Source organism: Phalangium opilio, unplaced genomic scaffold (genome assembly GCF_054372755.1).
Source record: "Phalangium opilio isolate 3A_F unplaced genomic scaffold, DU_Popi_V2 ptg000487l_1, whole genome shotgun sequence".
NCBI classification, from domain to species: Eukaryota; Metazoa; Arthropoda; class Arachnida; order Opiliones; family Phalangiidae; genus Phalangium; species Phalangium opilio.
This window is the reverse complement of record NW_028324237.1, coordinates 1,056,319-1,068,108: the sequence shown is the minus strand read 5'-3', so window position 1 is coordinate 1,068,108 and position 11,790 is coordinate 1,056,319.

Below are 11,790 nucleotides of genomic sequence, written 5' to 3'. Positions count from 1 at the left end.
GACGATGAAATTATGAAAAGAAGACAAGATGCAATCGACAAAATTCGGCAGGATCAAATTAAGCAACGTGCCCGGTACAATGCCCGCAGATCTGAAGCTGACCAGTACGAACCAGGCGATTTGGTCGTTATTCAGAGGGACCCAATAGCCACGGGTGGTCCACGCAAGACTGGTGCGACGTATCGCGGTCCCTACGTGGTCACTAAAAAACTTAATTACGATCGGTACGTTGTGGAAGATTTACCCGAATCACAACGCTCTCAAGTTTTCTATAGAAATACAGTACCAGCTGACAAATTGAAAAGATGGTTTATTTTGGACAACGACGAACGTAGCGAAACTTCTGACGAGAGCGAAGTAGAAGTATTGAACGAAGACTCAAACGAAGTTGTAGTATTACCTCGTCGGAGTCAACGGTTACGTAACAAGAATCATCCCTAAGTGTGTTTATGTACACATTTTACTTTAGTTATATTTTGCAAAAAAAAAATATAGAGTTTTCGAAACAAGTAACAAAGAAAAATTTAATCAGGGGATTAATAGATAGGATGGCCGAATGTTAGCACCGTTAAGAATTGCGTGATGTAGAAGCACGCGCTATTTTTTAAATTGTATAATCTCGTGTTGCGTGATTTGACTCGAGCGGGTTCTTAAAAATGTTTTGACCCTAACGGTCGTTATTTTAAAAGCGGTAATAAAATTAACCCTAAACGGAATAAACTGTGTGGTTCTTACAGCTGTAATCGCTAATCTAGCTTAATTAGCTGTTATAGCTAATCTAGCTTAATTAGCTGTTATCGCTAATCTAGCTTAATTAGCTGTTATCGCTAATCTAGCTTAATAAGCTGTTATCGCTAATCTAGCTTAATAAGCTGTTATCGCTAATCTAGCTTAATAAGCTGTTATCGCTAATCCAGCTTAATTAGCTGTTATCGCTAATCCAGCTTAATTTGCTGTTATCGCTAATCTAGCTTAATAAGCTGTTATCGCTAATCCAGCTTAATTAGCTGTTATCGCTAATCCAGCTTAATTAGCTGTTATCGCTAATCTAGCTTAATTTGCTGTAATCGCTAATCCATCTTAATTAGCTGTTATCGCTAATCCAGCTTAATTAGCTGTTATCGCTAATCTACCTTAATTAATTGTTGTCGCTAATATAGCTTAATTAGTCATACACTTTTGCACTAACAGAATTCAGAGATGTCATAAATTAGATTTGAAACAAGCTTATGGACTGCTAACTATTCAAGATATTTTAACTTCAATAGAGCATTTTATTCATTAAACTTGAAATAGAATCACACCAAATGTTATATTAAACCACTAAACGCTAATAAAGGCGAGTTTCGAATGTGTTGTCAATTTCTAATAAAACAGTGTATCATTGAAAAAATCGCAAATCGAGGTATTTTTGAAAAATTTAAACAAAACATACTTAAGCTTAATTTTTGTGAATAAAAAGTAGATAAGGACCTAATACAAAGATCATACGTTCATTTAAAAGCGTTTTCAATCCTAAGAAATGTATAGTTTTTGTAGTATACGTTCCACGATTTGGCCTTTTTTTTCAAAAATCCCATGTTATTTCTATGGGAATTTTGCAGTTTTTTGTCAAAAAGGCTGATTAATTTTATGTAAATGAAAACCAAACTTAGCAACTTTATTTTTTATAAAATAAACTATTAGATGAATCTCTCTGAAATTTAAACCACATATTCAGGACCCAGATTGAAGTTCTGTGGATTTATTTCAAAACAATTAACCGTACACAAAAAAAAGTTAGAGCCAATCAAATAACCTTCCTTATACATTAGAGGCAGTATGAAGTCTTATCTAAGAGAGCTACAGCTCTCCTAGAAAAAAAAAGAGCACTAGACTACTTGGCCCGGCTTTCAAGTAAACACTACTTAAGTGACTAACAATATGAGGATGTGTGAACCACTATTTTAAGCTAGAATAGCCGCATGAACGAACGGGAAATCGAGGAAAACGGAATCCGAAGTAAGTAAGAACATCGTTTTAGTCTCTGGAAGGCTAGTACACTTCGTTTCACTCCCAGAGGTTTTTATACTCTGAGCAGAAAAATTTCAAAAATGTTTGATAACCCTTACCATTATAAAATTACGGAAATTTGGTAAGTTACCATCTCACATTTCTACTAGTACGAAGTCAATTGTTAAACTAATAGCTGAAGTCAACCAAAGATATTTGATCTGTTCGGATCACAAATCAGATAACTGTGTTCGGTTTATGTGACGTTATGTCTATTATTGATCTATTGTTTAGTCTAATGTTTAATCAGTTAAAAAGTAACCTTACAGTGTTGTATAAATAGCCATGTTTTTAATCTAATGTTATGCATTCCTAGTTCATCCTTCATGTAGTTAATAAAGATATTCTAAATCTACTTATTTACGTATGCTCAATCAAGTAACAAAACATGCTGTCAGAAGTCGGTCTTTTCTAGTCGGTTTTTTCTTTCGGGTCCGTATCCTTCCAGTCACGTACGCGCCCCTATTACTTAGGCATCTCGCTATCAGAATCATGCAAGCCGCCGCCGTACCTACAACGCCTCTAGTCTCGACGTCTTTTCACGTTGACACGCCAGCGCCTTTCAACTTCACGTGTCCACATGACTGGCCGAAATGGAGACGTCGGTTTGAGCGTTTACGGTATGCCTCTGGCCTAAGTGTAAAACCAGAAGAAGAACAAGTGAATGCCTTGATATACTTGATGGGTGACACAGCCGATGATATTTTCCTGTCATTCTCTTTTGGGGACGATGCCGAAAAGAAGGAATATGCCGTTGTGATGCAGAAATATGAAGATCATTTCGTCATAAGAAAGAGTGTCATTTACGAGCGGGCCACGTTCAATTCAAGGGTCCAGCACGAAGGAGAACTAGTGGAAGAATTTATAACGGCATGCAGAGCACAGATTGAAAAATGCGAATACGGCGCACTGCAGAACGAACTTTTACGAGATAGGCTTGTCGTGGGCGTACTGGACAAAGCGTTGTCCGAAAAGATGCAATTGGATGGTACCCTGACTTTGGAGAAAGCCATTTCAACCACCCGCCAGGCATTAGAGATTCGGAGACAGCAAAAGGTTCTATATAGCGGAAGTACCGATAACGGAACTCCAGCAACAATAGAAAAACTCGAATCTCGATACAAGTTCAGTTCCAGAAAGGAAAAGCAGCCACATGATCGATAATATCAGTTCAATCAATTTAACGATGGTGCGATAAATTCTTCTGTCCCAACTGCTTTCAGGAAATGCGGAAACTCCGAGCAGCATAATCGGGAACGATGTTCAGCTAACAGAGCTAAATTCCGAAAGTGCGGAGGAATGGGACATTATGAGCGTGTATGTTCCGGCAGAGCTGTGAATTTCAACCGGGAGATCACAACCGAAGATACTATCGATGGCCTGGGAATCATCCAGGCCGACATACTCCTGGGCGCGATAAAAGCCACTATTAGTCAAGAACGATGGATGGTAAACATCGCAGTAAACGATCGAGAAGTAGTGTTCAGGTTAGACACCGGTGCGGACGTCTGCGCCATTCCAGCAACCCTTTACAATAGACAGTTTCAAGATATGCCATTGCAGAAGTCTGATCGACGTCTATTTGGACCGTAGAAAATGATCCTCAGTTGCGAAGGACGAATGGTAGCCGAATTGTCAAGCGGTGACATCAGCATGGAAGACGAGATTTACGTCATAAATGGGTTACAAGCACCTCTATTAAGCCTCAAGGCGAGCGAAAACCTGCGGAAAAATCAACGTCTTGATGAAGTACAGTTGACAGAAGGATCGAAAATTCGTCCTAAAGATTTTCCTGGACTTGGCAGAGTCACACGTGAAACAAAGATACAATTGGAGCCAGGAGCGACGCCGTATGCAGTTGCTATCCCAAGACGTTTCCTCAGAGAGTCGACCAAACGCAATGAATCACTAAAACTCTCTAATTTGCCAGAACGTTCATGGCATACCACATCAATGGATATGTTGCACCATGTCGGAAAGCACTATTTGGTAATCATTGATCAGTATTCCAAATTTATCGAAGCAGCCCCGATGGAAGACCAAACTACCGAAACCGTCATCAACATAACAAAAGAGGTTTTCACACTGCATGGCATCCCGGAACTAGTTAGAAGTGACAACGGCACCAATTTGTCAGCCACCAGGACCAGGGAATTTGCTGACTATGCAAAGGCGTTTCGATTCAAATCGATCACAAGCAGCCCCGAGTGCCCCCAAAGCAATGGATTTGCAGAAGCAGCGGTGAAAGTCGTGAAAAATCTTCTCAAGAAATCACAAGATCTATCACAAGGACTTCTAGCGTACAGATCCACTCCAATGACAAATGGATTCAGTCTCGCACGGCTACTAATGAACCGACGGTTAAGAACCAGGCTCCCAACGACGTCCATATCATTGAGACCACATATCCCTCCGCAAGCAGTTGTACGAGAGAAGGCACAATCCCACCAACAAGCCCAAAAACGAAATGTTGACCGTCACCATGGAGTGAAAGACCTGCCCGAATTGCAACCAGGGTATGGATAATTGATATGCCAAGAGAAGGGATAATTATAAGAAAAGATGAGGAACTGAGGTATTATATAATTGAGACAACGAACGGCAACTTGCGAAGGAATCGTTTCCATCTAATCACCTTACCATGCAGAAGAACAAATAATATATCGTCTTCGCTAAGTCCTCAGGTTTCTGATATTGGTCCAGAAGACATAAGCCCAAAATCAGCCTCTACTATCCGCGATCCTGTCATGCGTAGCAGCATTACGGAAGATCCTCCACCAGTCAACAGCCCAAGGAACAGAGACGTCCTTCAATCGAGACACAGACCACGCGGAACGGATGAAACAGAAGACATCTCCAGCCAAGACCGTTCTGACAATGTCCAAGTTGCAGCCACTCAACAACAATCAGCAGTCACGGATGAAATACGCAATTACGGCACAAAAACAAGAAGCGGTCGCATTTCAAAACCAATAGTTAAATTCGGACAAATGGACCCAAGGAATAATCGAGCATAGATCAAGAAAAGGGGATGTGACGTTTTGTCTATTATTGATCTATTGTTTTATCTAATGTTTTATCTGTAAAAAAGTAACCTTACGACGTTGTATAAATAGCCTTGTTTTTAATCTAAAGACACGCATTCCTAGTTCAGCCTTCATGTAGATAATAAAGACTATTTTAAACTACTTATTTACGTGCACTCAATAAAGTAACAAAACAGTTAGTCTGGGCTCCTATGCTAGTGTGTTTCAGGCGGAAAAGAAGTTCCCCAATGCCCAACTTAGTGGATTACTTGTTCATTTTATGAAAATCAGAATGTTATCATTCCATCGTTTCAAGAAAATATTAAGGAACAACCCCAAGTGGAAAATGAAAAACAAAAGATAATGACCATTGATGAAGCCAGGGCAGAAGAGGCATCTAAACAGGGTGGTCATGAAACTTTAGCGTCTATTCATGAAATATCTGCGCTTGAATAATACAGCCTCAAATACGAAATGAAGAAACTTTAGCTAACGAGTTTCCGAAAGATATTGCCTCTCTGCTTCGCGACTTTTCATTACCACAGAATTGGTCGTTAATGCAAAAGTCAAATGGATTTAAAATTCAAAAACTAAATGAAACTTGTGGTTTAACGATCAACCATAGCTTTTCTGTAAGGTATGAGGTTTTAGGGAAACCTTTAAATGACCTTGTTGCTCTTGGCTCATTCCGAATGAAATAAGGGACATCTCGAGCTTATTGAATGTAATACCTAAAATGGAGATAATGAAATACCGAAAAAGAGTACGTTCAAAATTTTTCAAATCGTTTGAAGGCTAATGGATACAATAATAATAATAAAAAATCATTGTATCATTACCATTGAACTATTTTCATACTGTATTTCACTTTGTATATAATCTGGTTAATTTTACCTTACAAATGTTCAACAAATTGTAATGTTATGTACCAATTGCTTGCGAGACTGTAGTGGCTCCTCCCAGGTTCAAAAGGGATCTCCATATAGAAAGCAAATAAAGATTCATTCAATGCATGTAAACGTTGTTAGGGATTTACAGGCGCTATTACAGAAATTAAATGAGTAGTTTTAAAACCTCAAATTAGGGGATCCATTCAATTCAGTTCTGTTAAATCTCGCTACAAAAGCTAGCAAACAATGCAAGTTCTGGCGTTTGCTAGTGATTACGCAGTCATGTTTAAATATCAATCAGACAATGGCTGGTCTCCAATCGTACAATTTTACCTTGCAATTTTACAGATTACCTTGAAATGTTTCTTATTTACGGAGAATGTCAGAGAAACGCAAGGTTGGATTCTAGGACCTTTGCAGAAAGGTTTCCCAACCGACCAAATCCGGACCATCGCGTGATTTTAAATTTGAGAAAGGCACGGTGGTTCCACACAATGTCCCAGTGCGAGATCGACATCTTGAGCCACATGTACAAAGGGTTGGACGTTGGGCGGCCAGACGAATTGAAGTAATGAGTCGTATTGCGGAAAATCTCCATACTAGTTCAAGGGCCATCGGAGCAGAATTAAATTATTCCCATACGGAGTTATTAAGAATTCTGCATGGAGAGGCATTTCATCCTTACAAAATCCACCTTCACTAACACATCAAACCACAAGATTATAGGCCACGTGTTGACTTTTGCAGGTGGGTAATGAATCAAGTTTAACTGGATGGCGATATTTTACGCCACGTGCTTTCAAGTGATGAGTGCATATTTTATCGGGACGGTACAGTTAAGCGTCACAACATGCACTACTGGTCGATGGAATACCCCCATTGGCTAAGACCGCACCATCATCAAGAAAACTGGAGAATTAACGTTTGGTGTGGATTGCTTGGTCACCGAGTGATTGGACCTTTTTTTGAAGAGAATCTGAACGGAGAGCGTTATGTGAATCTGTTAAATACCGTGGTTTCTGATGTGCTAGATTATCTTCCCCTAGCAGATCGAAGACTTGTCTGGTACCAGCACGATGGTGCCCAAAACATTTTGCACGCGTTTCTCGCAATTGTCTTGACGCCAAATTCGGTCCTCGACGGATAGGTCGGGGTGGTCCAGTCGCTTGGTCACCCCGTTCGCCAGACTTAACGCCACTGGATTTCTTCTTTTGGGGGTATGTTCAAAGTTTTGTGTATGCCACCGAACCAGTCACATTGAATCCAACAAGCTGCTGCCCTTGTTTCGCCCGATATGCTAGCTCGCACAAGAGAAAACTGGGCAATACGCTGTCGCCAATGTGTGAATGTCCACGGACGGAATTTCGATCATTTACGTTAAAAACAGTTTGTTATTTCATTATGCACAGTTAAAATGTCGGTGGCATACACTGCTTAGCTGTTTTCAGTCAAAGATTGCGACTTCTCTTTTAATTTCTATAATAGCGCCTGTAAATCCCTTACAATTTTTAGCTGCATTGCACCAATGCTTTCGGAGCAGCATCTTGAGGTATATTGGACCGAAACCGCTTTTTGGTTTTTTATGGAGAATATATTTAAATTTCCAGCCCAATGGCGGGTTTCTGCTGAATGGGAACCTCTACTAATTGGACAGCCGTTAACGGAACAGCCTCACGTAACAGTAATTCGTAGGAAAAATACAGTCCGTTTATTCAACGAAGAACATGAGAATGATCACGATGATGAGTGTTTGTCGCGAATAAATATCCCAGCACTACCGAAACCACAAGTTAACTTGTGGGCGAAGGAAGCCGTCGTAATTCCGCCTAACCACGTTGGATTTGTTGGAGTAATTACTAAGGAAGTGGATATCGCTGGGAAGGACCTCTTGATTGATGCTCAGATGAGAATTTGGCCTGGAAAAGAGCATTGCTTACCTCGAAGCATTGTAACTGTTGATCAGCAAGGATACACTGCTACACCCATCGTGAATGTATCACATCAAGAACTCACTATATTTGAAGGTCAGAAGGTTACTAAAGCCGAAGTATGCGAAGAAGAAGAGTCCGAAAAAGAATCAATCGGAGAAACGCTACACACATCGGAGATAAAACTAAGCCCAATCAATCTAAAGGACATCAATGTCGGTCCCGACGTCAGTCACGAAGAACAACAAACTCTCTGCGACCTGTTGAACGAATTTCGCGATTGTTTTGCCGAAAATATTGACGAATTAGGACGAACTGACGCAGCCGAAATTGAAATCGAATTGAATTCCACGAAACCAATAACGTTTCGACCCTATCGACTCTCATTTGCTCAACGACAAACTGTTCGAAGAAAAATTGACGAGTTATTGAAAGCTGGAATTATCGTAGACTCCAATTCTCCATACGCAAGTCCTATTTTGATAGTGAAGAAGAAAAATGGTGATGAACGTCTATGCATTGACTATCGTGCATTAAACCGAATAACTAAACGGGACGCTTTCCCTTTACCTCGCGTGGACGAACAGTTGGAGAGATTGCAAGGGAGTAAATACTTTTCATCGTTGGATCTCGCGTCTGGCTACTATCAAATTCTAGTAGCTGAAAATTCGAAGGAAAAGACTGCCTTCATCACGCCTGATGGACATTACCAATTTGAAGTCATGCCCTTTGGGTTAACAAACGCACCCGCGATTTTCCAGCGAATGATGAACGGAATTCTTGCTCCATTGCGCTATTCTATCGCTATGGCATATCTCGATGATGTCTTACTACCTGCGAAAACGGTCGATGAAAGTTTCCAGAACTTACGACAAGTTTTAGAAATACTGCGTAACGCAAACTTAACGCTCAATCTGAAGAAATGTTTCTTTCTACAACAGCAAATAGAATACTTGGGTTTTGAAATCAGCCCTGATGGCATCAAACCTGGAGAAAACAAGATAAAGTGCGTGAAATTCTTCCCACAACCGAAGAACGTCCACGACGTAAGAAGATTTTTAGGATTAGCAAGTTTCTTCAGACGATTCGTGCGGAACTTTGCTCACATAGCTTCACCTTTAACGCAACTATTAAAGAAGAACTCTTCTTGGAAATGGACACTAGAAGAAAACCAAGCTTTCGAAACATTACGTGAACGACTTTGTGAACGACCATTACTTGGGCTGTATAGCCATGAAGCTACGACAGAACTTCATACGGACGCCAGTAAGATTGGATTGGCTGCAGTTCTGTTTCAGAAGGGAACGGATGGACTGCTGCACGCTATACATTACTCCAGTCGGCAAACAACCACAGACGAGCAACGTTACCATTCATACGAGCTGGAGACATTAGCCATCGTTTGGGCCTTGAAAAAGTTACGACCTTACTTACTAGGGAAAGAATTTACCATCGTTACCGACTGTAACTCAGTACGGAATGCATTTTCAAAACGGGACTTGGTCCCTCGCATCGCTCGATGGTGGTTGAAAGTCCAGGACTTTAATTTTGAATTAATTCACCGATCTGGAACCCAAATGTCACATGTGGATGCACTTAGCCGAGCACCTGTTGGTGAACCTGAAGAAACTGATGCGTCAGATGGTCTTCAAATACTTGCTACAAACTTGTCTGTCGAAGATTGGCTAATAACCGCACAGAAGGGTGATGACCGAATAAAGTTAATCATCGATACGCTGAATAAAACCGACAATCTTTCGAAAGAAGATATTGAAATTAAGAAATATTACGAACTGAAACAAGGACGGTTGTTTCGGCGACTCCAAACCAAGGAATGCGAAGAACCTAAACTATTATGGGTCGTACCGCAACGTGCGAAATGGCAAATCGTCAAAACTTGCCACGACGATATCGGACATTTTGCTCTCGACAAAACGCTAAGCAAAATCAAGAATGACTACTGGTTTCCGGGAATGAAGCGCTATGTACGAAGATATATCGCTGCATGTCTACCTTGCCTATATCACAAAAAACCATCTGGACGACAGCAAGGTTTGCTACATTCAATCGACAAAATCGGAATACCATTTCACACCGTACACATGGATCATCTTGGACCGTTTGTGAAAAGCTTGTCCAGTAACACCTATTTGATCGTAGCGGTGGACGGATTTACGAAATTTACGCTTTTGAAAGCCGTACGGAACGCAGGTATGGCTCCTGCCGTGAAGTTTCTTGAAGACCTCATAGCAATTTTTGGCGCACCACGGCGCATTATAACAGATCAAGGAACTGCATATACAGGGGGAAAATTTCAAGCCTGTTGTAAGAATGCAGATATCGAGCATGTCATGAATGCCACAGCTACACCGCGAGGAAACGGGCAAGTCGAACGTTACAACCGCACAATTACCCCAGCAATAGCGAGTTCTTGTACGCGTGCAGACGAAAAGGACTGGGACACGAGGATTTCTCAAATCCAATGGGGAATCAACAACACCATGCATAAAGCCACGAACACAACCCCATTTGCACTGTTGCTAAACTATCGTTCAAGAGCCCCGACCGGTAACGCAGTTGTCAATGCAGTTAGGGACACGTTCGACGATGAAATTATGAAAAGAAGACAAGATGCAATCGACAAAATTCGGCAGGATCAAATTAAGCAACGTGCCCGGTACAATGCCCGCAGATCTGAAGCTGACCAGTACGAACCAGGCGATTTGGTCGTTATTCAGAGGGACCCAATAGCCACGGGTGGTCCACGCAAGACTGGTGCGACGTATCGCGGTCCCTACGTGGTCACTAAAAAACTTAATTACGATCGGTACGTTGTGGAAGATTTACCCGAATCACAACGCTCTCAAGTTTTCTATAGAAATACAGTACCAGCTGACAAATTGAAAAGATGGTTTATTTTGGACAACGACGAACGTAGCGAAACTTCTGACGAGAGCGAAGTAGAAGTATTGAACGAAGACTCAAACGAAGTTGTAGTATTACCTCGTCGGAGTCAACGGTTACGTAACAAGAATCATCCCTAAGTGTGTTTATGTACACATTTTACTTTAGTTATATTTTGCAAAAAAAAAATGTAGAGTTTTCGAAACAAGTAACAAAGAAAAATTTAATCAGGGGATTAATAGATAGGATGGCCGAATGTTAGCACCGTTAAGAATTGCGTGATGTAGAAGCACGCGCTATTTTTTAAATTGTATAATCTCGTGTTGCGTGATTTGACTCGAGCGGGTTCTTAAAAATGTTTTGACCCTAACGGTCGTTATTTTAAAAGCGGTAATAAAATTAACCCTAAACGGAATAAACTGTGTGGTTCTTACAGCTGTAATCGCTAATCTAGCTTAATTAGCTGTTATAGCTAATCTAGCTTAATTAGCTGTTATCGCTAATCTAGCTTAATTAGCTGTTATCGCTAATCTAGCTTAATAAGCTGTTATCGCTAATCTAGCTTAATAAGCTGTTATCGCTAATCTAGCTTAATAAGCTGTTATCGCTAATCCAGCTTAATTAGCTGTTATCGCTAATCCAGCTTAATTTGCTGTTATCGCTAATCTAGCTTAATAAGCTGTTATCGCTAATCCAGCTTAATTAGCTGTTATCGCTAATCCAGCTTAATTAGCTGTTATCGCTAATCTAGCTTAATTTGCTGTAATCGCTAATCCATCTTAATTAGCTGTTATCGCTAATCCAGCTTAATTAGCTGTTATCGCTAATCTACCTTAATTAATTGTTGTCGCTAATATAGCTTAATTAGTCATAGACTTTTGCACTAACAGAATTCAGAGATGTCATAAATTAGATTTGAAACAAGCTTATGGACTGCTAACTATTCAAGATATTTTAACTTCAATAGAGCATTTTATTCATTAAACTTGA